The sequence below is a fragment of the Triturus cristatus genome, chromosome 4_2 (genome assembly GCF_964204655.1).
Source record: "Triturus cristatus chromosome 4_2, aTriCri1.1, whole genome shotgun sequence".
NCBI classification, from domain to species: Eukaryota; Metazoa; Chordata; class Amphibia; order Caudata; family Salamandridae; genus Triturus; species Triturus cristatus.
In genome coordinates, this window is record NC_140586.1 from 847,453,505 (window position 1) to 847,477,858 (window position 24,354).

Genomic DNA, 24,354 nt, shown 5'->3' on the forward strand with positions numbered 1-24,354 from the left:
GGCAACAACGGTCAGGAGACGACTACGAACAGAAGGAGAAGAGGAAGAGGATGCAGACGCAGCAACAATAGGGGTGGAAACAGTAGAAGTCGACGCGGCAGCAGGAGTAACGGGAACAACAGGCACTTGGAAAGGCGCAGTAGGGAGAGAAGGCGGAACGAGAGGATGCACGATCTGTGGCACAAGGGGATTTGGGAGAGCGGGAGGAACGGCGGGCTGACCGGCAGCCGCCACAACAGCAGGTTGGGGAAGGGGTGGATGTACAGGACCCATAACATCAGGAGCATAGGGAGGTGGCGATTTCAACAGATAAGACAAGAGCGAGTCTTCCACCGCATCTTCTCCTGCTCTGTCGATATTAGAAGGTAGCACCGGATAACACTTATCCACTGCCATATGGTGAAGCCGAGCACTAACTTCCTGCTCTTTCTCGTCTTTGTCTAACTGATACTGTTCTGCATTTCGCATCACCGTAATAACACCTTCTCTTTTATTTTTCTTATTCTGTTTGATTTCTTTCTGCTTGGCCTCTTTCCGCCATAACCGGAAGGAATCAAACATGGCCGGCCTAGCTTTCTTTTTAAACAATTTAGCTTCCAAATTATCCAGAACGGCAGCCTCGAAACTACCATGAGATGGCCAACTAAGGACGCCATCGTTTTTAGTGTAACGGACCCAATATTCATTATATATGATAGGACCCACGCCATGACGACTATAGAGCTCATAAATCGGAGTTCCAACCGGAGGTATCGGACACGAATCCTCCAGCCGGGAATCCATGGTACAACATTTGAGAAACCCAAACAAAGTACTACGGCCAGGCATCGTGCACACTAGCCAAGTATACAAACTTCAAGGGCTATCGAAGTACGATGTCCTCACAAAAATGCAAGACCCTCGGTTTTTGGCAATTGCAATCGTCAAATAAAACCCAACAACTAAGAACCACGAATGCTATGGAACCATGCAAACAACAAAGCAATACTGGGAGCGACCCACAAATACTTAACTGAGAGAACACTGGCGTCACCAGGAAGGCCCGTCGATCGTCTCGCCGTACAAAGGACTACGCCAGGCGCCAAAACAGGTCGACAGTCAGGGCATCGGTCCGTCGCAGCCGTCAGGAGGCGGGGATCTTCGCGGGAAAAGACGTCGGGCCACTTATTTCGACAACTGGATCGATGAAGCGGGGTGCACCTTCCCTCGGAGATTTCACACGAAGTTCCTCACGATCGTCGGGCTTTGGACCGGTACCGTTGATGTCGCCCCACGTTGGGCGCCAACTGAAGGACTGGGTTATTTTTAAGACCCAGCGGTGCCAGGGAACAACACCTGAAACCTTCGTGGGTTACCTGTTCTGGCGTACCAAACACAGAGACACGGGACACTTCCAGCGACGTCAGAGATCAGCGTTTATTTACTGCAGGGATACAGAGGTCACAAGAAGTACACAACGTGTAGGTTCTCGGAGACTGCTTCAAATTCGTAGAAGTGGATCGCTCCTTTTATACAAGTTTTTGCCATAGCACAGTATGGCGAACAAAGGTTACAACTCAGTTCCCACAATAAACTTCAAAGGGTCGCATTCATGTTTCAGGGAGCCGGAACATAATTACACCAGTCTTGCCGGTTCCCAACTGTAAAAACATATTCCCTCCGCAATAAACACATTCCATCCCAACCGTAAACACATTAAGAGGAAGGACGAAAAACAGATGCAAGGAAAGGACAAGGATGGACAATAGGTTAGAAAAGAGTGTTAGGGGCAATAAGGAAACTTGATAGAAGGGTCAAAGACCTCGTGTCTAATGTATGCGTGGCTGAAACAATAGACCGGAGCGGCAAGATGAGCCTCGAGCGGGGCCATCTGCCTTAGTCGTGTCATTTCCCTCATCATAAAAGTCACCTCAAAGGAACACGTGTCCCTCGTACAAGCTTGAGAGTTCCAGGGTCACGAAGCGGACAAAGCCCGTTCGCTGACTACCTGAGGGCAAGAAACAAAATGGATGCTGTATCTAAAATGGAACCCGAGGGTTCGGATGAACAAACCCAAAAATGAGACGAACCATACGTGGCTGCATAGCGAAACTTCGTACACCCACTATACTCGTCATTTGCGGTTCGTAGATACCAAACTCATCCATATTCGTCACTACTCAAAAAGTGCCGTCCCGTCTCACACGGAACCTCACTTCCTGCAGGCCCATCTCGTATTTTCTACCAGACCTGTGCTTCTCTTTCTCTCAAAGCCCTCGCTGTCTGGCAATGAACGGTTTATCTGCTTAAATATGGGTAAACCAAGCCCTATTTACAGCTGCTTTCCTTGCTTCTGGTGCACAGACATAATATCGAGGTTTTTTTCGACCTACAGAAATATTGAGTTTTAAATATCGTAGGGACAGAATATCGACATCAAGAATATCGGTGACCAGAATATCGACCATAAGGTAAGAAATAGAGGGGCATATTATCAACGGCCAGAGATAATTATCGCTGGCCGTGCTTAGCGATAAATTTCTTATTGTAGGCTATCTCTGGAATTTATCCCCATAGTAGCGCGTTATTAACAACGCGCTTCTCCAGGGCGATAAAAATTCCAGAGATAGTGAGGTTATCGCCGTTTTTCAGGGAACATCGCTGGTTTTCCAGCGATGTTCCGTGCAAAACGGCGATAACCTTGCTGATACGACCCTGTGGTCATATCAGCATCATCCACCCCCTATGTCAAACATCGGTGTCAGGATTTTAGCAGACGTTAGATTTTGGCAAAAAATCGGACGTCTGCTAAAATCCCATGGGCTGCCTTGTAAATATCGCGATGTGAACATCAGCGATATTTGCAAGGTAGTCCATCCGGGGTACGCCCAGTGATGCCCACTTTGCATCTCATTAGAGATGCAAAGTGAGGCGTTGGGAAAAAGTGTGCTAACATGCGATTATGCATGTTTGCACCCTCTTGTAATTAGGGCGTTAGTTTTATCTCCGCTTTTTTGGCTTTTTAAGCCAAGAAAGCGGAAATAAAGCCCTTGTAAATATGCCCCATAGTTTTTGTTACTATCGAAGTTCGTAATATCGTTAGCACAAATATTGTTGTTAATAATATCGATGTTTATGTTAGTGTTATGTATTTTAGTATGTATTTTATATGTATGTTTTCCAAATTTTTTGTTACTTTTTGTATATTTTTTTAAATATATGTATTAAAGCTTTAGAAGTTACTATTTTTTTTTAAAGTAAATTTAGCATTTTAGTTCCGTAGCGGGTTGTGGGTTTATAGGGGAATAGGGTGGGAAGTAATTTAACTGTAATTAGGTAATTACTAATGTTCGAGGCATATGAGCTGCAGATTACACACTTGTGCGTAGATTGCCATCTGGTGTTGGGCCCGGATGTTTGCAGTTGTTTTTCCTCTTGGAAAGTCTTTGGAAGTCACGAGGTCGGTGACTCCTCCTTTGGATCGTATTGCGCATGGGCTTCGGCTCCATCCTCAGATTGTTTTTTTCCGCCATCGGGCTCGGATGTGATCTTCGCGCTCCGTTTCCGAACAGCTTCCAGTTCGACGATCGACGCGCAATCCTCACCCCAACTCGCGGTATTGTTTTCAATCGCGATCTCTCCACTCGACGCGCCTCTCATCGGCAAAAACCTTCGATTCCGGTTGTCGACGACGGCCTTCGGGCCTACCCAAGCTCCGGTCCTGGCTAATGGAAAGGACTTCCTTCAAAAAGTGCCCTCGATGTGGGTCCAAGATCCCCCACACCGATCTCCACGAAGTATGCAATCTCTGCCTCTCCCCTGAACACGAGGCTCGAGATTGTCCGGCGTGTAAGTCCTTACGGTCCAAGAAAACCATTCGAGACCGAAGGGCCAGAAGAACCATGGCACACTCGTCGACGGCGATTCCGGACGACATGTTCGGGGAAGGTGTCGACGCTCCAGAAGAACACGAGGGACTCGTCAGCACCTTCGAAGCCGACGATTCAGATGTGGAGGACATCACTCCGGCACTGAGGGTCGTGAGTACTAATCTACCCCCCCCAACACCCTCACCATTACCGAAAAAGGCTTCGGTCACGCCTTCGCCTCCGGGCCTAAGCAAGACCAAAGACACTGCTTCCCACACTGCACCTTCGGGCCCGGTAAAGAAGCCGATTAAGCCATCCGGCGGCTCGGACTCGAGCCAGCCCACCGTCGGTGCCGATAAACACTCTTCGACACCGAAAAAGAAAATGGCCTCCGCTTCGACACCGAGCCCCGCACCGAAACACTCGGTGTCGAGAACCAGCTCCAGCTCCTCGGTGCCGACATCATCTTCGGCACCGATAAAAGCACACAAGGCCACCGGCACCGACACTTCCAAGCCGAAATCCATCTTGGCGCCGACCAAACAATCAGACTTTTCCAAGCATAGTTCCAAACAACGAACCAGCGCGGATAAAGCCAAAAAACCAACGGCCCGACGCCTTCGGCGCCGACGGACCAACCAACATCACCAGAACTCTTTACACCGGATCCATTACAAAAAACACTAACCAAGGATCCTAAAACCGGACATTTGATGCTCTCCATCAAAAAGAGACAGCTGTTAAAACCTGCCCCGCCTCCACTTCCACAGAGGAAGGACTCTGCTACCTCTCCTTTCAGAATACCTTCCCCACCTCCACCGCCCCCTCCACCTTCCCCTTCTCCACCGTCTCCGCCCCCGGCTCATCATTCCCCAACACCCTCTCCGGATGATGATAATCAGGGGGATCCATATGATGACATAGGAGACGTGCCCAAGATTTACCTACAGGGGACTCTACTCCCACAGGCTCCCCAGACCCATGGGACGATTATAATATCCCTGACATCCCTAACGTCCCACAGGATGATCTCTACCCTTCCAGACCCTCCCCACCAGAAGACTCACTGGGGTTCAACCATCTATTACAAAGGGCAGCACACTATCACGGGGTAGATCTCCATACCGACCCCGTGGAGGAGGATTTCCTCCTCAATACGTTTGACACCACACATAGGACTACCTCCATATTGCCGATGCTCAAGGGAGTTATAAAACATGCGCTAGAGGTCTTTAAAGACCCAGTCAGAGCCAGGGTCATTAACCCGCGCATTGAAAAGAAATATAAATCCACCCCTACAGATCTCTCCTACATCAGAGGGCCAGCACCACTAGATTCTCTGGTAGTGTCCACAGCACGTAAAAGGGCCAACTCCCAAGCGTCAGGCGAAGCACCACCACCTGACAAAGAGTCTAAACTCTTGGACGCATCAGGCAAGCGTACTGCATCCCAAGCTGCCAACATATGGCATATCGCTAATACACAAGCGCTACTAGGTAGGTATGACAGGGCCCATTATGACGAATCAGAAGCCATAATGCAACATCGCCCTGATAAATACAAACCTAGGGCCAACGAGCTAATTCAGGAGGGCAAAACCATTACTAATACCTCCATACGTTGTGCCCTAGATGCAGCAGACACAGCCTCCAGGGCCATCAATACTAGTGTCCTCCTCCGTCGCCATGGCTGGCTAAGAATCTCAGGTTTTAAACCGGAGGAACAGGCCTCCATCCTCAACCATCCCTTTGACCAGGAACATCTGTTTGGCCCAAAAGTGGATGAGGCCCAAGAAAAGATGAAAAAGGACACAGACACGGCAAAATCCATGGGAGCTTTACAATCACACCCTCCCAGGCGCTCCTTTCACCGATCTTCCTTTCGGAGCACATCCAGAGGTTACTCCTCCAACACCGCTTCCACTTCATATAAGGCCCCTACCCAGTCCACCTTTACAAGGGGCTACCAAAGAGGCGGCTACAGGGGCAACAATAACAAAGGCAGAGGCAAAACAAACACCGCCCGCTCTGCCACCGCACCTACCCAATGACTTCCCTCCACTCTCCCCAGACCATCCCACTCCGGTCGGGGGCAGACTCCAAAATTTTCTCCCTGTCTGGGCTGCCATCACCTCAGACAAATGGGTAACACAAATAATTCGGTCAGGGTACTGCCTAGAACAAATATCTACCCCCCCAAACATTCCACCCAGACAACGCCCAATGTCACAAGAACATCTAACACTACTAAAGCAGGAGGTAATCTCCCTCCTACAGAAAAGGGCGATAGAACACGTTCCTAACAACCAACGAAATATGGGGGTCTACTCCCTATATTTTCTCATACCAAAAAGGGACGAGACTCTGCGGCCCATCCTAGACCTCAGGCCCCTAAACAAATACATACACTCAGACCATTTTCACATGGTAACGCTTCAGCAGGTACTTCCACTGCTTTCCCAAAACGACTTCCTGACCACTTTAGACCTAACAGACGCTTATTTCCACATTCCAGTGCACAACGCTCACAGGAAGTTCCTCAGATTTGTAGTGGACGGCCAACACTACCAATTCAAAGTACTCCAGTTCGGAGTCACAACAGCACCACGAGTATTCACCAAGTACCTAGCAGTAGTGGCAGCACACCTCAGGAGACAACACATCCATGTCTTCCCATACCTAGACGACTGGCTAATGAAAGCCAGTTCATACAGCCAGTGTGTACAACACACGCATGCCACTATCCAGCTACTTCACCAACTGGGCTTCACAGTAAACCACGCAAAGTCCAATCTACAACCATCCCACATAAAACAATACCTCGGTGCCACCATAGACACCTTAAAAGTGCTAGCCTACCCCAATCCTGCCAGGATTACAAGCATTCAGGCTCTATGCGCAAAATTCATGGCACAACACTCCCTTCCAGCTCGAGTGTTTATGCAACTAATAGGGATGATGGCCTCGTGCATCTTCATAGTACCTCCCACAAGACTCCAGATGCATCCTTTCCAAGAGTGCTTAGCGCACCAATGGAACCAGGCCCAAGGTCAATTAACAGATCTGGTGTTGGTAGATGGTCGCACCCATCGCTCTCTGCAGTGGTGGACCACCACAAACCTTTCCAAAGGTCGACCGTTCCTGGACCCGGTTCCCCAGATAGTACTAACAACAGATGCATCGCTCTCCAGCTGGGGAGCTCATCTATTACATCTCACCGTGCAGGGCACATGGACATCTCAACAAAAGTTACTCCATATCAACCATCTGGAGTTACTAGCGATCTTCTTAGCCCTAAAATCTTTTCAAACACAGAATTCAGGCAAGGCAGTCCTAATCCGCACAGACAACATGACAGCCATGTACTACATTCAAAAACAAGGCGGCACACACTCTCCACAGCTCTCTTAGCTAGCACAGAGCATATGGAGATGGGCCATACCCCAGAAAATCTTTCTCCTATCTCAGCATGTCCCAGGAGTCCAAAACACTATGGCAGATCTGCTCAGCAGACAAACACAACAAATCCACGAGTGGGAACTCCACCCACAAGTTCTACACCCATACTTTCAGATGTGGGGGCATCCACAGATAGACCTCTTCGCCACCCACGAAAACACCAAATGCCCAAGCTTCTCCCACTCATTCCACTAGTGGTGCGCAAACTACAGCAACACTCCCTCACACTAATCCTAGTAGCTCCAACTTGGGCCATACAACCGTGGTGCACCGCACTGCTGGAATTATCTGTAGTACCGCACCAAAAATTACGCCTCTCTCCACACCTCTTAACCCAGAACCATGGAGAGATCAGACACCCGGACCCAGTTCAGCTCAACCTTGCGATCTGGTTCCTGAAATCCTAGAATTCGGTTATCTAAATCTTCCTCCTGACTGTATGAACATCATCAAGGAAGCTATGCGACCCACCACTAGAGCGTGCTACGCCGCCAAGTGGAAACGTTTTGTTGTCTATTGTCACAACAACACCATCAATCCCCTAGACGTCTCCATTCAACACATCATAGGCTACTTACTCCACCTACAAAGGTGTAATCTAGCTTATACGTCCATTCGCCTGCACCTCGCAGCCATTGCAGCTTACATACAAAACAGGCAACATCTATCACTCTTTGGAGTACCTGCCATTCGAGCCTTCATGGAAGGCCTTAAAAGAATAATTCCCCCCAGAGTGCCACCCTCACATGTGTGGAACCTAAATATCGTTCTCACCAGACTAATGGGGCCTCCCTTCAAACCACTGCACAAATGTGAACTCCAATTTTTAACGTGGAGAACCGCTTTTCTCGTAGCCATCACTTCCCTCAGAAGGGTCAGTGAGATACAAGCACTCACCATTCAAGAACCTTTTCTACAAATGCACCATAACAAAGTTGTTCTCCGTACCAACCCAAAATTCCTTCCTAAAGTCATTTCTCCCTTTCACCTAAACCAATCTGTAGAACTACCAGTATTCTTCTCGCAACCACAGACAGTTGCAGAAAGAGCTCTCCACACAGTAGATGTCAAACGAGCCTTACTCTACTACATCGAGAGAACACAACCTTTCCGTAAGACCAAACAACTGTTTGTCTCTTTCTCTCCACCACACAAGGGCAACCCCATCTCCAAGTCGGGGATAGCTAGGTGGATTGTCAAATGCATTCAGATTTGCTCCCACAAAGCAAAACGAACGCTATCCGTTCCCCCTAAAGCCCATTCTACACGTAAAATAGGGGCTTCAATGGCTTTTCTAGGAAAGATCCCATTAGATGATATCTGCAAAGCAGCTACATGGTCAACACCGCACACTTTCACTAAAAACTATTGTGCAAACTAAGCAACAGGCTAGTGTGGGCCAGGCTGTACTCAAAACATTATTTCAAACCACTGCAACAGATACGGGTGGTCGCCGCTAAGGGTGGGTACTGCTATATAATCTATGCACAAGTGTGTAATCTGCAGCTCATATGCCTCGAACAGAATATGCTACTTACCAGTATGCATCTGTTCTTGGCATGTAGAGCTGCAGATCTACACACGCCCACCTGCCTCCCCGGCTACCTCTATCTGTTCCAGTTTTTCTTATTTATATACAACACACATGGGCATCTTCACTGTTTATTACTACGCTCCATCATTTCCCTGCTGGCGAAAAAAAATCTGAGGATGGAGCCAAAGCCCTTGCGCAATACAATCCAAAGGAGGAGTCACCGACCTCGTGACTTCCAAAGACTTTCCAAGAGAAAAAACAACTGCAAACATGTGGGCCCAACACCAGATGGCGATCTATGCACAAGTGTGTAGATATGCAGCTCTACAAGCCAAGAACAGATGCATACTGGTAAGTAGCATATTCCTTTTAATTATTGGTATTGATAATTAATTTATTGTTAAATAATTATTAATGGGTAATTAATTTTTATGAATTTATTTATTGATAATTATATTAATTGTGTTAATTTTTAATTGGCGCGGGTTATGGGTTTATAGGGGAATAAGGTGGGAATTAAAGTAACTGTAATAAAGTAATTAACATAAAAAAATTGGCATTGATAATTAATGTATTGTTTATTAATTATTAATTGGTAATTAATTTTGGTTATTAAATATTATTGGTAATTAATTTTTATTAATTGATTAGTTGAGAAATATATTGTGTCAATTAAGTTTAGGAGTGAGTTGTGTGTTTATGGGGAAATAGGGTGGGAAGTAATTTTTTATAATTAAGTAATTATTAATTTTTATTTATTGGTATTGATAATTATTTTATTGATGATTGATGATTAATTTTTATTAATTGATTAATTGATATTTATAGTAATTGTGTTAATTTGTATGTGGAGCAGTTGTGGATTTATAGGGGAATAGGGTGGGAAGTAATTTAATGTTATTCAAGTAATTATTAATTTTAATTGATTGGTATATATAACTAAATTGTTGTTAATTTATTAATAATTCATTATTTAATTAGAAAAATTCTTTAATTAATACGTATGACATTTTTAAGCCCTACGCTAGCCAACACTTTCCCTACTGTTGCACTCTATGGAGTGGGAATAGTAATTTTTACTCCTTACGCTATCCAACAGTTTCCCTACTGTTGCACTCACTGGAGTGGGAATAGTAATTTTAACCCTTTCGCTTTCCAACACTTTCCCTACTGTTGCACTCTCTGGAGTGGTAATAGTAATTTTTACCCCTACGCTATCCAACATTTTTCCTACTGTAGCACTTTCTGCAATTGAAATAGTAATTTTTACCCCTACGCTATCCAACACTTTCCCTACAGTTGCACTCACTGGAGTGGGAATAGTAATTTTTACCCCTACACTCTCCAACACTTACCTTAAATGCGATGTAATGGTATGCGTTGTAATGGTATGCCTTGTAATGGTATAAAGCGATGTATTGGAATGCATTGTAAAGGTAGTTTCTAAAAATGCGATGTAACGGCATGCGATGTAAAGGAATGCGTTGTAAAGGATGTTGCGATGTAAAAACTGTGTTGTAAAGGCATGTGTTGTAAATGTATGCGTTGTAACGTCATACATTCATATGCGCTACATGGCACTTTGAAAAATGCAAAAAAGTGATTTTTTCTAGGAAATCGTGAATTACCACCAACTTGAAGTTGGTGGTAATTTGCGATTCCTTAAGGCCAGATCGCACATTTCGGGTGCTTCCAAAAATGCATTGCGATTCCTTAAATGCATTTGCAAAATAGGGAATCACACATTTTGCGATTTCTTATTTTGCGATGGCCTTTTGGGATGATACATCCTAAAAGGCTTTTTCCCGTTCACAAACCGGCCACTTCATACATCTGGCCCTTAATCTCTCTGGGTGATAAGTTGTGCTATATAAATCTGCTGCAAGACGAACAAGCATTTACAATGCAATAGGTCTCGCATTTGCGAGAGTTTGAGCTATTGACATTGTAAGGCAAGGAAAGCAAGAGTAAGGTTGGAGCTGGGACTTACCCGTTCGGACATTACCTGCTTAGGGGACACAGTAAAATATTACATTAGCACCTTGCGAGCTCCAGCAACATCTCTAAAAACGCAAATCAAAACAATTTTTGAAGAAGGTGGATCCTCATGGCAGGTGCAGCTGACAGCAGGCACAAAATTGTTTGAAATAGAAGTGCATAATTTGCACAACCCAAACATTCCAGTTGCTGCATGGAAAAGATCAGTGAATAGACAAATCAAGAAAATATCCTATGAAAGAGATCTGGACAGTTTACACCATCAATCCAATCTCTTAGCACTGGACACCTCCTACATAGTGAGTAAACCACAGCCTTATTTCGAGCAAGCACTGTCAGTCCCGGCCTGGAAAAAAATCACTTACATGAGACTTCTTGCATTGCCCATTGTGGATTTTAATCAAGCCTGGGCCCGGCAGGACAATCTAGCAACATGTCGACTCTGTAATTACCATCGTGAATCCTGGCCTCATCTGCTGTGCTGTTGCCCTAAATTAGCCAGCGAGAGGCACCGACTAGTTCATCCAATCTGCAGAGCCCAAGGTCTCGTACGATGCAGTGAAGTCTCTGACTTGTGTTTCTCTGCTAAAACAGCTCAAACAGTAGCACGGCTGGGGAAATTTATAGAATTAATCTGAGCCGCTTTGATGCAGAATACAGAGTTACAAAAAGAAACCAGTCGGCTACCAAGCAAGAGAGACCTTGACAAAATGTTCCTTTAAGTCTAATGCATTTGCACTTTACAGCCAGTGTTGATATTAATTTTAAGGTTTCATGTTCTATCAGTTTGCAATAACATGCTTAGGATTTTAACTCTGTTCTTTTTAATAATGATAGTATATTGTAATGATTTTAAGTAATTGAACAATAAAACTTAATACATACTTAAAAGTGCCTCCTTTTGGAGTTCGGGAACACAAACATAACTCTGAGAAAATGGGGATGATGCCTGGGACGATGATCTAATACATGGAGAAAGACTTATTGTGTGAAGAAGATAAGGATTCATGAAGGGCGACGAGGGTAAGTAAAATTAACGAGCGGAAAGGAGGATTGGTGTCCCTACGAAATGTGGAGAAGTAATCCAAGGTCACTTGAAATCATTTGATCAAAGAAGGTTGTTAATTGGACCTTTGGCACTGATTTACAAGGGTTTTTTGTGACAATAACTAGGTGATGCTGCTTGACTTAGCAGCAGAGATTTCTTTTGGATTGATAGTGGTATAGAGTAGACCTCTATGCATTACTCGATTGTGTGGCTTCATGGTATGCAATGCTTTTGCTTTACGGAACTTCTACAGAAGTTCACCTATGCTGACACCATTCTTTCTATACTTATGGATCTAATTGGCATTGTATCTAGCATTCTTTAGGGTAGGTTAGATGAGGAATCTGAATTCTTCATGCATTATAGGCAGAAAGATCGAAACGTTCATACCTTATCCCTCAGAAAAATTTGAAAGGCCATACAATGTTTCTAGATTAATTTATATTACTGTGGCTTCGAATTTGCAATAAATCCATACTTAATCCGACTTATCGAATCTAAGCTTTACTGTGTGACCAAATGGGTTGCAATTTAATTGTGAATTTGAATTGACCCTCACTGTTTTATCACTCAAGTCCCCTAAAAAGATCAGTCGCAGAGGGAGGCAAGTAAGGGCCCTCTTCTTCTCTGCGTTAACAAATAGTAGCAGAGGATGGTTAGGGTCTTGAGATAGGGAGTAAGGGGTCTTTGAGAAGAATAGTTTCTGACCCCGATAAGTTTGTTCCTGGTCCCGAAGTCCGTAGCGCGATCTGAAGGAGTGGCAGAGTTCCAGTGTCCGGCGGCGAAGTAATAGCAGCGGAGGAGAGAGTATTAATAGTGTTGTGTGCACGGCTCAGGCTTAGCTTGCAGCATTGTGATAATTGTGTGATGTCTTGCAGAGGTGTTGTGAATGTTGTGCTTAACATGATAAAGTTGTTAATGGGATCGACGTGGCCTAAGATCCTGGGATGTAGAAGGCACTGTTTTGTGATTATCTGCATTAGCTTTTTCGGTTTATCATGAGATGTCGTGGGCAACCCAATTGAGATAGGGACTTTTATCTTTGGATATGATTGTGAAGGGTGAATAGTGCAGTAGATTGTTTGCACAGGAGTATACTGTACTGATCACGGCGATTCCTCACAGGTCAAGGTTTTGCTCGAATGAATGTTTGCGGGGTATTACTTGTGTGATGCTATTCTGTTGATTTCCATAGTGACGCAGGCAATCATATTTGTTATTATTATATTTATGTGCTTGTATGTCTGAAGTTGGAAGAGTGCATGCATGCAGATTGTAAAGGAGGGTGAGCCCCTGCAAGTAGCAAGATTTAGGTCACAGTCTTCTGCGCTGGGATTGGTAGGTTGGTTGGTTTGAAGCCATGCTGTTATTGGTTGGTTATGTCATATGGTGCCGCGCTGTTATAGGCTGGTGGCTCAGAAAACAAAGTGTGGAAATTGCTGTTTCTCTCTTTAGATTGGATAATCTTTATTGAGATTGTTGACATTGAATTAAAAAGAAAATGTTTTGAAGGGATAAGACGTGGTTTGGGGAGATGTGCCTATATCCCTGTTAGAGACAGAGAGGAGGCACTGCCTGAGGATACCGCAGGTGATTATATGGCGATACATGTAGGGCTACATACTCGTGTTTGGCTCAAACAATGGCACAAGATCACAGAGAAAGAAGGTGCATTAGCGTTGTGTTATATTTAACATACAAATTATTGAAAATTTGAGGAGGATTATGTACAAAATAAAACCACAACCTAGATCTATACAGTTTGAAGCACTCAATGCTCTGGAGCGGGCTGCTCACGTGAGGGAAAAAGAGAGGTATCGAGGAAGAGCGAGAAGGGCAGTACGTATGTATGCAGATGCAAGATGGGATGCAGAACAGAAAGGGTGCAGGACATATATGATCAAGGGAGCTAAATTATATCAGGCATTGGCTGGTGAGGAGTTTGGAAAGAAGGACAAGAAAAGGAAAAGAAAGTGAGAGGAAATGGGCTGAAGGAATCAGATGAGTACTTGAAAAAATGAAACAAGAGTGAGTTGGGGCAGATGAGGCACTCTATAGAAAAGAAGCCCAATGGGGTTTGAATGATATGGTGTAATGACATAAACTCAGAGGCTAGCTGCGGGTGGGCCCTTGTGTCCCCGTTAACCTGACGAGATAGGTTCTCTCTTGCAAATTATGTGATGAGACTGGTCTAGAACTGAATAACCTTTCTCCACATGATCCTTTGTCTTCACCTTGCGAAGTATCACTACCAGCCACGGATGGCAATGTCCCTCGACTCAACCCTCCTCTTTAGTCCCAAGCAGATGACCATTATCCTTGTTTGACATAAGTGAAAATATTTTTTTACTGAATCTCTGACACCTTCAAAAGTTATTCCCCTGCGGGACCCAACTTTCAAATCCATAGAGTAAATATTGAGGTCCTAATTGGTGATCCCAAGAAGCACAAAGTCAAGATGCATACTACTTCTTTTTTTGTAAAAAAAAAAAAAATCTTTAAAAAACATTTCTAATAAGCAATCACATAGCTAAAACGGATCTCTGTAGGTAATTTTTCAATTTGGGATGGGAGTGGCTATCAGCTTCAATCTCCAGAATATTATCAGGATTATTAATTGATGATGACACCACTCTAAGATGGCACTGGATCTTCCATGTAGTCTGTAACTTCCTGGAATACATGTCCTTCTCATTAAAACACCCCAGAAACATGCTGCAGTGGGGAGATTGGCACACGAGCCCTGTGTGAGAGCGGCTGCCAGCATGTGGGACTGAAATGCTCTGGTTACCCCATCAGGCTATGTGGGGGTCTCCAATGAATGGACGGACAGTGGATATGGCTTGCACACAACTATTTATGTAATGGGCAGGTGTGAGAATCCACCCTCAGTCACTACTAGACAAATTTCTTTGTGGCTAAACGTTTACAAAAAGATAGGTAACTGATACAACTTTGACTGAAAGTCTACTGGGTGCCTGCTAACCAGGTCCCCAGTACCAGCGTTCTTTCCCTAAACTGTACCATTGTTCCACAATTGGCACGCCTTTAGGCCCCATGTAAGTGCAAAGTAAATGGTACCCGTATTGGACAAATTGTGCCACCCTAAGGGATTCCTCACCAAGCTCATGCAAACTGGCATTGCAGCCTGTGTGTCTTGGTGCAGAGAAAAGTGAAGAGTCGACATGGAACACATCCCTGTTTGCCATGCCTGCCAGCTCTACGGGTCATATTATCAAGCCCCTATTGCCACCACAACGTCACTTTTTGTGACGTTGTGGTGGCGATAGGGTCAGCGCCCTATTACCAAGGCAGCGTTAAACCACATACCATGACTAAAAGCCACATTAAGTGACTTAACATTGCCTTAGTAATAGGGCCCCTTTCACGCTGACATTACCGTAAAAGGGGCGTGCAGTGGGTGTTGCGGTGGGCGTTCCACCGCAACAACCATTCACTTCAACGCTGCAACCTATTATCAAGAGAGGCGATAATAGGTGGCAGCGCTGAACTCAAGACCAGGAAAATCCTGGTCTTCAGGTGGCGAAACGAGGAGAAATGCTTCATTTCTCCTCGTTTTTGCTTTTTCCATGTATGTTGCCTTGTGCAGCACATATGGAAAAAGCAACATGCCAAGGTTTGTTTATGTATAGGAAGGTGTCCCTTCCTGTACATAAACAAACCTTTTTTTTAAATGCCATTTTGTAACTTACATGAAGCAGCACACATGTAAGTTATAAAATGGCATTTTGGGTTTGTTTATGTACAGGAAGGAATACCTTCCTGTACATAAACAAACCTCCCTGCTCGGTGACAGCGTTGCACTCAGATGCAAGGGTGCCTGCATTGGCGTTAAGTCGTGAGACTTAGCGCCATCGCAAGGGTAAACGTCAGGCTGCAACATATCCTGGGTAATATGGTGCAGCCTGTCGCTTCCGAAGTGGCGATGAGAGGCGTTAAGCCAAGGAGACTAATGCCTCTCACCGCCACTTCCTAGATAATATGCCCCTACATATGGTATAGGTAAGTCACCACTTCAGTAAAAGAGGCGCAGTTACTGCCAGCCTTGCTTCTCGTAAGATGGGACTATAAGTACAAAGTGAGTGTTTACGCTTGCAGGTTTTCAAAACACATAAATAAAAGGAATCGTAATTTACAATGTCAATAGCTCAAACTCTCGCAAATGCGAGACCTATTGCATTCTAAATGCTTGTTTGTCTTGCAGCAGATTTATATAGCACAACTTATCACCCAGAGAGATTAAGGGCCAGATGTATGAAGCGTTTTTCCGGTTCGCAAACGGGCCGATTCACAGAATCGACCGGTTTGCGAACGGAAAAAAGCCTTTTGGGATGTATCATCCCAAAAGGCCATCGCAAAATAAGGAATTGAAAAATGTGTGATTCCCTATTTTGCAAATGCATTTAAGGAATCGCAATGCATTTTTGGAAGCACCCAAAATGTGCGATCTGGCCTTAAGTAATCACAAATTACCACCAACTTCAAGTTGGGGTAATTCACGATTTCCTAGAAAAATGCACTTTTTGCTTTTTCAAAGTGCCATGTTACGCATATGAATGTATGACGTTACAACGCATACATTTACAACGCATGCCTTTACAACACAGTTTTTACATCGCAACATCCTTTACAACGCATTCTTTTACATTGCATGCCATTACATCGCATTTTTAGAAACTACCTTTACAACGCATTCCATTACATCGCTTTATACAATTACAAGGCATGCCATTACAACGCATACCATTACATCGCATTTAAGGTAAGTGTTGGATAGTGTAGGGGTAATAATTACTATTCTTGCTCCAGTGAGTGCAACAGTAGGGAAAGTGTTGGATAGCGTAGGGGTAAAAATTACTATTCCCACTCCAGTGAGTGCAACAGTAGGGAAAGTGTTGGATAGCGTAGGGGTAAAAATTACTATTTCAACTGCAGAAAGTGCTACAGTAGGGAAAGTGTAGGATAGCGTAGGGGTAAAAATTACTATTCCCACTCCAGAGAGTGCAACAGTAGGGAAAGTGTTGGATAGCGTAGGGGTAAAAATTACTATTCCCACTCCAGAGAGTGCAACAGTAGAGAAAGTGTTGGATATCGAAAGGGTTAAAATTACTATTCCCACTCCAGTGAGTGCAACAGTAGGGAAAGTGTTGGATGGCATAGGGGTAAAAATTACTATTCCCACTCCAGTGAGTGCAACAGTACGGAAAGTGTTGGATAGCATAGAGGTAAAAATTACTATTCCAACTCCAGTAGGAAAAGTGGGGCATATCAGCAACAACCGGCGATAATTATCGCTAAGCGCACTTAGTGCTAGGATAATTATCGCCAGCTAGCGTGGATTTTTATCGCTGAGATAGCGTGCTATTAGCAAGGCTTATCTCAAAACCGATAAAAATCCTAGCGCTAACTGCCAAACGTGAGATTATCGCTGGAAACCCAGCGATAATCCCACGAAGTTCGGCGATAGCTGGCTGATAGGGCCTCACAAACTTAGCCATGATATCCACCTTACATAGGATATCATGGCTAAGTCAGTTTCAAAGCAGGCGTAAGGAAAGTAGCGATAACAGAAGTTATCGCTACTTTTCTTGTCGCTATGCTGCTTTGCGTGAGACTTAATAATAGGAGAAATGTCGCTTAGCGACATTTCTCCCGTTATCCTGGGGAGGAACGCCCACTTTGCATCTCATTAGAGATGCAAAGATGGGAGTTAGGAATTCAGGCGCTAAGGCAAGGTGTCACGCGATAGCGTGACCTTGCTAATATAGCGATAAAATTATCGCCGCTTTTCGGCCGAAAACGGCCGCAAAAGCGGCGATAATTTTCTATCGCCTCGTTGTTGATATACCCCAGTGTTGGATAGCGTAGGGGTAAAAATTACTATTACCACTCCAGAGAGTGCAACAGTAGGGAAAGTGCTGGATAGCGAAAGGGTTAAAATTACTATTCCCACTCCAGTGAGTGCAACAGTAGGGAAACTGTTGGATAGCGTAAGGAGTAAAAATTACTATTCCCACTCCATAGAATGCAACAGTAGGGAAAGTGTTGGATAGCGTAGGGCTTAAAAAAAATGCTTATCAATTAAAGAATTTTTCTAATTAAATAATGAATTATTAATAAATTAACAACAATTTAGTTATATATCCCAATAAATAAAAATTAATAATTTCTTGAATAACATTAAGGTGCCGATTCCGATCCGTTAAAAATAATTTGCGTACGACCCTTATCCGTATTTTTTTACGTACGAGTCGTACAAGTACCGTACAAACTGCCAAGTACGATTCGTCCGTGAAAAATAACTACGAATAGCGTCGGGAAAAGTCTACGAGAGTGCGTCGGAAAGTTTTCACGTCCGAATATCGACGTGAAAAGTGTACGAGAGTGAGCCGGACATTTTTACGTGCAAATCGTAAAACACAAGTCCGAGTGCGCAAGTACGATCCCGACCGTCCGTCCGAATACACAATTGCAAGTAAAATGGCCCGTACGGAGCCAACACAGTAGCACACATGTACACGGGTAAACTTATGCCCGTGTACGAGCCGTACAGCCCCCCAACCCCCAAATATGTCAGCACCGTACACCACCCTGTCCGCACTGTACCTCAGCCCCGCAACTGTACGCGCTGTACCCCCCCATGTACGCGCCGTACCCCCATGTACGCGCCTTACCCCCCCTGTTCGCACTGTACCCCAGCCCCGCACCTGTACGCGCCGTACCCCCATGTACGTGCCTCCCCCCCGTACGCGCATCACCCCCGCATGTACGCGCCGTACCTCCGCATGTACGCGCCGTACCCCAGGGCCGCACATGTACGCACCGTACCCCCACCGCATGTACGCACCTTACCCCCCCATGTACGTGCCGTACCTCCACATGAACGCGCCGTACACCAGGGCCGCACCTGTACGCACCGTACCCCCACCGCATGTACGTGCCCCCCCATGTACACGCCCTCCCCTCCCCATGTACGCGCCTTACCTCCCCCATGTACACGCCGTACCTCCGCATGTACGTGCCGTACCCCAGGGCCGCACGTGTACGCACCGTACCCCCACCGCATGTACGCGCCGCACTCCAACACCGTACCCCAGCACCCTCACCCAGCATCGCGTATGTATGGATCGTACCTACGCAAAAAAGACTCCTACAGAATCAGGACACTGTAAAATAGCACAAGGAGGGTCAATTCGACTCGCACAACACCACAAAACACGTCTACATGACAAAATACATCTCAATGACTGACCTGGCACATCCAAACAGGCAAACAGAGGCCCCAAATGACAACCACCTCTTATAACACACCCACCAAAATTCAAACACAGCCACACCCAAAAATGGACCAATAAAAAGGGCCCACACACACACCCCATGAGCCTTTGCAACAGACCCACTGCTGCCAGACCCCACTGAGAAACAACTCCACATTACTCATACCTCCACTACACCTTCACTCACACACCTTCACACAACCTCCTCCACAAACATCCCCCTCTTCACATTCACACACACACCATCACATTCACACCCACACACCCACAACCATCCACACCCACACCCACACCCCACACCATGCCCACAGACAAGAATCCAAAGTTCACAACGGCGGAGCTGGACCTCCTTGTCAACGAAGTCATCAGAGTCGAGCCACAGCTGTTTGGAACATTGGTCAGACAGACCAGCATAGCTGAAAAATCTGCCATGTGGAAGAGGATTGTCGATAAGGTGAATGCTGTTGCGCCCATCCGAAGGACCAGGCATGAATGCCAAGCCAGGTGGTACGATCTGCGCAGGGCGGTCAAGAGGAAAATGAATGAAGAGTATGCCCAGAGTAACATCACTGGAGGTGGGCCGCCCCGCAGACCCGTACACTACCATCCCTGGGAGGAGAAGGTGATGGCCCTGCTACCGCCGGTGGGAGTACACAGAGTCGAAGGAGTCGCAGAGCCTGGTGAGTACACAAACAACTTACGTAACATGGGGGCACTGGGGTCCACACCACATATACACCAAATGCACGCAACTTCCCCCAAGCACTAACCGCACACAACCACACTCAAAAACCACGCTCATGCCACTAACGTCTCCATGCACCCTTCACAAATCAAGGCAAGGCCATGTCCAAGGCTACAACAACCACAAACACAAGACTGGATGTCCGGGAGGCTGGGAGGGTGGGCCCCACACAACACATTGTGAAAATGAGACGCAGACACCAATGCCCTCAGCCCATATGGCATAGGTACATACCCATGCACAATGCACAGGGACTGGCAAAGTACTGACAAGGTAGCTGACACTTGGCCCTGCTGTATGCAGCACAAGGCCCTCCTGGGACCACTGTACACTCAAACACCAACTCCACAAGCACCGGTATCTAGCACAGGAACTCACACTCACTGTCATGCCAGCATGCACCATGAGGGGACAGACACATCACCTGGGAGACCCAATGACAACTCACACTACACACAACAGCACGCCCGGTCACAACCCTCCCCACCCCCCTAACACAAGCACACACCCCCGGGGCAGGCAACGGATTTACACACTCCCACAATGGACATGTGACACAACAAGACCAATCCAGAGCCAAATAAGCATCAGAGCCAACAATCTGCAGGTCAAACACTCAGGAGAACATCCCAATCTGTACCCCGCAACATACCCATCCCCAAGTGGACATTGAGAGGAATGCTAGGCACATCCAACTACCTGGAGGAACTGTGTCAACTTGAATATGTATGAAACATAGATGTCGCATGAAAAACCATTAACATTGTCTCTCTCTCTCACACACAGGGCAACGTCGACGATCTCCCCCCAACACTGGGAGGGAAGAATCACAGTCCCAGGCTCCGCGTGAAGATGATCCCACCGGCAGCGACGACTCTCACCACTCCGTGGATGACCCCGACCAACCTGGACCCTCTGGTGCCCAAGCCCCTGCAGCACCTGCGTCAGGTATATCTGTGCCAACCACCACCCCCATTCCTGCCACATCCCAGGACACACCCAGGAGCCCTGCTCGCACTGAACAACAGAGCCAGTCTGACCAGGAGGGACAAGGTTCTCCGGGCACCCAGGAGGAGGCAGGCAACCCTGCAAATGCCATCCCTCAGGGGTCCCGTAGACCCGATGTGCCCACAAGGGCAGGCCAGGCTCAAGTGGGCAGGGGTGGTGGGAGTGGAGGCAGGCGGAGGCGCGAACCTGACCAGCCAGCTCAGGACACCGGTATGTCACACATACGCAACATCCTGGACTCATACCGGCGTGACACCAGAGGCATCAACCAGGTCGTGTCCAGACTCTCCGAGATGCAGGGGACCCTCGATGAGATTAAGAACCTGCAGGTCGAGCATCATGCCAGTCATCAACAACACCAAGGACGGATGGAGGCAAGACTGGCTGAGCTCCTTGTGGTGCACAGGGGCGTGAGCCAATCACTCCGTCAGATCGCCCAAAGCATCGGCAACCCTCCCTGTGCCACCAGGCGTAGACCAGCACCAGACACAAGGAGGGAGGAGGAGAAGGAGGATTCGTCTGAAGGAGCGTCCCCAGCATCATCAAGGCCTGCATCTGAGGGTCCCCGGAGGAAGGTGGGTCGTCCATGGAAAAGACCGTGAGAGTCAGCGGACCATCCACATCTCCCAGGTCACCTGGCCTGGCACCTGGCCCTCTGGCGCAACAGCAGCACCTCATCCAATGACATTCTCTGCCACATGGACTTGCTGGTCACAGTCTGACCAATGATGACGAACACTGTGCCCTGGACTCTGATGACTTCCAATGCCAAGGATACCATCTCCCCCTGTGAACTTTGGATTCTATTCCCCCGGTAGAGCACCTAATTGCATCTACCAAACCACTTACCCCACCGCAAATAAATATATCACTTTGGACATGAGACGTTCCTGTCATTTTGCATTATTCAACGACATATGTGTGTGGAAATGTCAAACTATGCCTGAGTGTTGAACTAACTCCAGCCATCCATACCCTGGGATCAGAGTCTGGTACAGGACACACATGGGTCACAAGGTATCATTCAATGTAGGCATGGAGCACAACACTCACCTGTGATGGCCTCTGGCTGCTGAGGGGGTGCTTGCTAAACTGTGCGGAGAGACCTATTTGGGAGATTATCATCAAGGCGTAGAGGTCATGGCTCATGTGGAGGTTCCCGGGGAGTGAGTCCCAGGTATGTGTGGCCAGGTGGGAGAACAATGTCCTGTATGCTGGAGTACGGTGGATGTGAAGAACGGTGGCCAGGGCAAGGTTGGATGCACGGAGATGGCCCAACGGGATCTAGGATGACAGACATACAAGGTTGGTTGGGGTCGGGGTTGTGGACTGCCTCCTGAGTGTGGGCGGGGAGTGTGGAGGTCATCCTGCAGCAGACAGTGATCCATTGCAGCTATCTATGGTGGACGGTGAGGTGGCTGGGGCGCAGGGTGTTGAATCTGAGGTGTGCAGATGCACCCTGGAAGTGGACCAGTTTCCTGGGAGTTTGGATGTACTTGCTCCGTAGAGGGCAGGGCAGTATTTGACACGGATGTTGTCATGGACCTGGGGGATGGTCTGTCTTTTCTTGGAGTGAATCTATCTGTGGATCATGTGCATAATGCAGAGGGCGTTGCAGCATGAGGTACAGACGGTGTGGACTAGCATGGCATATGTGAGCGAGCCAAACATGATGCCCACCATCTTGTGTGTGTGGCCACTGGGTGCTTGTGCAGGGCTCTTGCGGGTGGGACACAGGCACTTGACCCAGCTGGAAGGGGACAATCCTCAGATGATCACCTCAGTCCTGTACAAGTCCAGCCTCAGGTGGCTTGTGTTCAGCCATTCATCGATGGATCTCATGCATACTTGAATGATGGAACTGCCAATGTCTGTGTCTTTGTTGAGGGTGAGGAGCACCTGGCTGTCAATGGCATACAAGCTGATGATGAGGTGCTGTGCGCATGTGATGGTGGAGAGGGGGGTCCTGGACACTCTGTAGATTGACATGCTGAGAGATGATACCTGTGCCATGTCCCAGACGATGACACCATACTACATGCTGAAGCCTTGAGTCCCACTCCCATGCCCTTGCTGGGCTACAGAGCCTGTGGGGAGTATTAGGGACGTGACCTGGTTGGTGTTACAGGGCCTGGAAGGCGGGGCAGCGCAGTGTAGGCAGTTGGAGTTGCACACTCAGCATGCAAAGGTGTCGTGTGTGTTCCCAGGGTATGTCTGACAGCAGGCGTTAGATGTGCGGATGGACATAGCTCGGAGTGTGGCTGATACATCAGACTGTAGTGTGATGTGGGTTATGCAAGGACAGGATGGTGGTGCAATGTGCACCTTGCATGTGTTGATGGTCCAGCCTTTGGCACCGCGTGGTGGCAACAGTGGCATAGACAAGCTGAGGACAGCCAAATGAATGGGTGGAGGGAGGAAGTGAGGAGCATCTTGGAGGCGTGTGTGTTGCCAAATCTGGATACTCTGTGGGCCCTTGCTGCAGGGGCCGCAGCAGCAGGCGGCATCTCCTTGCAAAATGACAGAATTTGCACACATTGACTAGGATGTCAGAAGGACAACTGCAACAGGCGCGTGTGTAAAGCAAGGAGTGTCCAGTGTCACATGGCACACCCAGAGACAATGCATGCACAATCACCAAAGAAGCATGACACTGGATCAGGAAACTGAAGGCCGACCTGCGCACAGGAGACACACCCTCAGCAGCTGTTGATGGCCCATTGTGTGGACCAACATGCCAAAAAACATACACAACCATGTACTTCATGCCCAATAGGGAGCCTAATCCATGAGCAACTGCATGCATGTTGCTAAACTACATATGGACTCCTATGCATAATCTTCCACAACTATGCCAGATATGCCGCATGCAAAGTGGCAAGAGACCTGCATTGACAGAGATGAGGCACCTTGGAGTGTGACTGTTAGACGGCGACCTCAGAGGAGCCCGGAAAGGGGGTCCTGACTACCCTGAGACCCACCCTCAAAGTATCGTAGCCGGGCACTGGCGGGAGACTCCTCAGGAGGAGGAATCTCGTATCGAGGATCGTACTTCTGGCACCACACGACACAGAAACACCACACCGTGCGTTCTTAGGAATCAACCTTTATCAAACAGGTTAGCACTGCAAATATGTACAAGGAGAGCACGGGCTCAATGAGTCTCGGAAGGGATAGGGGGTAGCGGGACAGTCTCTGGTAAAAGGTTCAAGGCAAGGACGTACCCGGCGCACAGCTCACAATCCTCGAGCTGGGGGGTAGGCTTGTTGTCGTTGGGGTCCGGCGGGACCGGTGGAGTCTGTGGAAGCCGCGAGTCACTCAGCGGGCTCAGGTACAAGTTCGGAGGTCTTACGATCTTCAGGGAGCCGCGAGTCACTCAGCAGGGCTCAGGTACAGTTCGGAGGTCTTACGATCTTC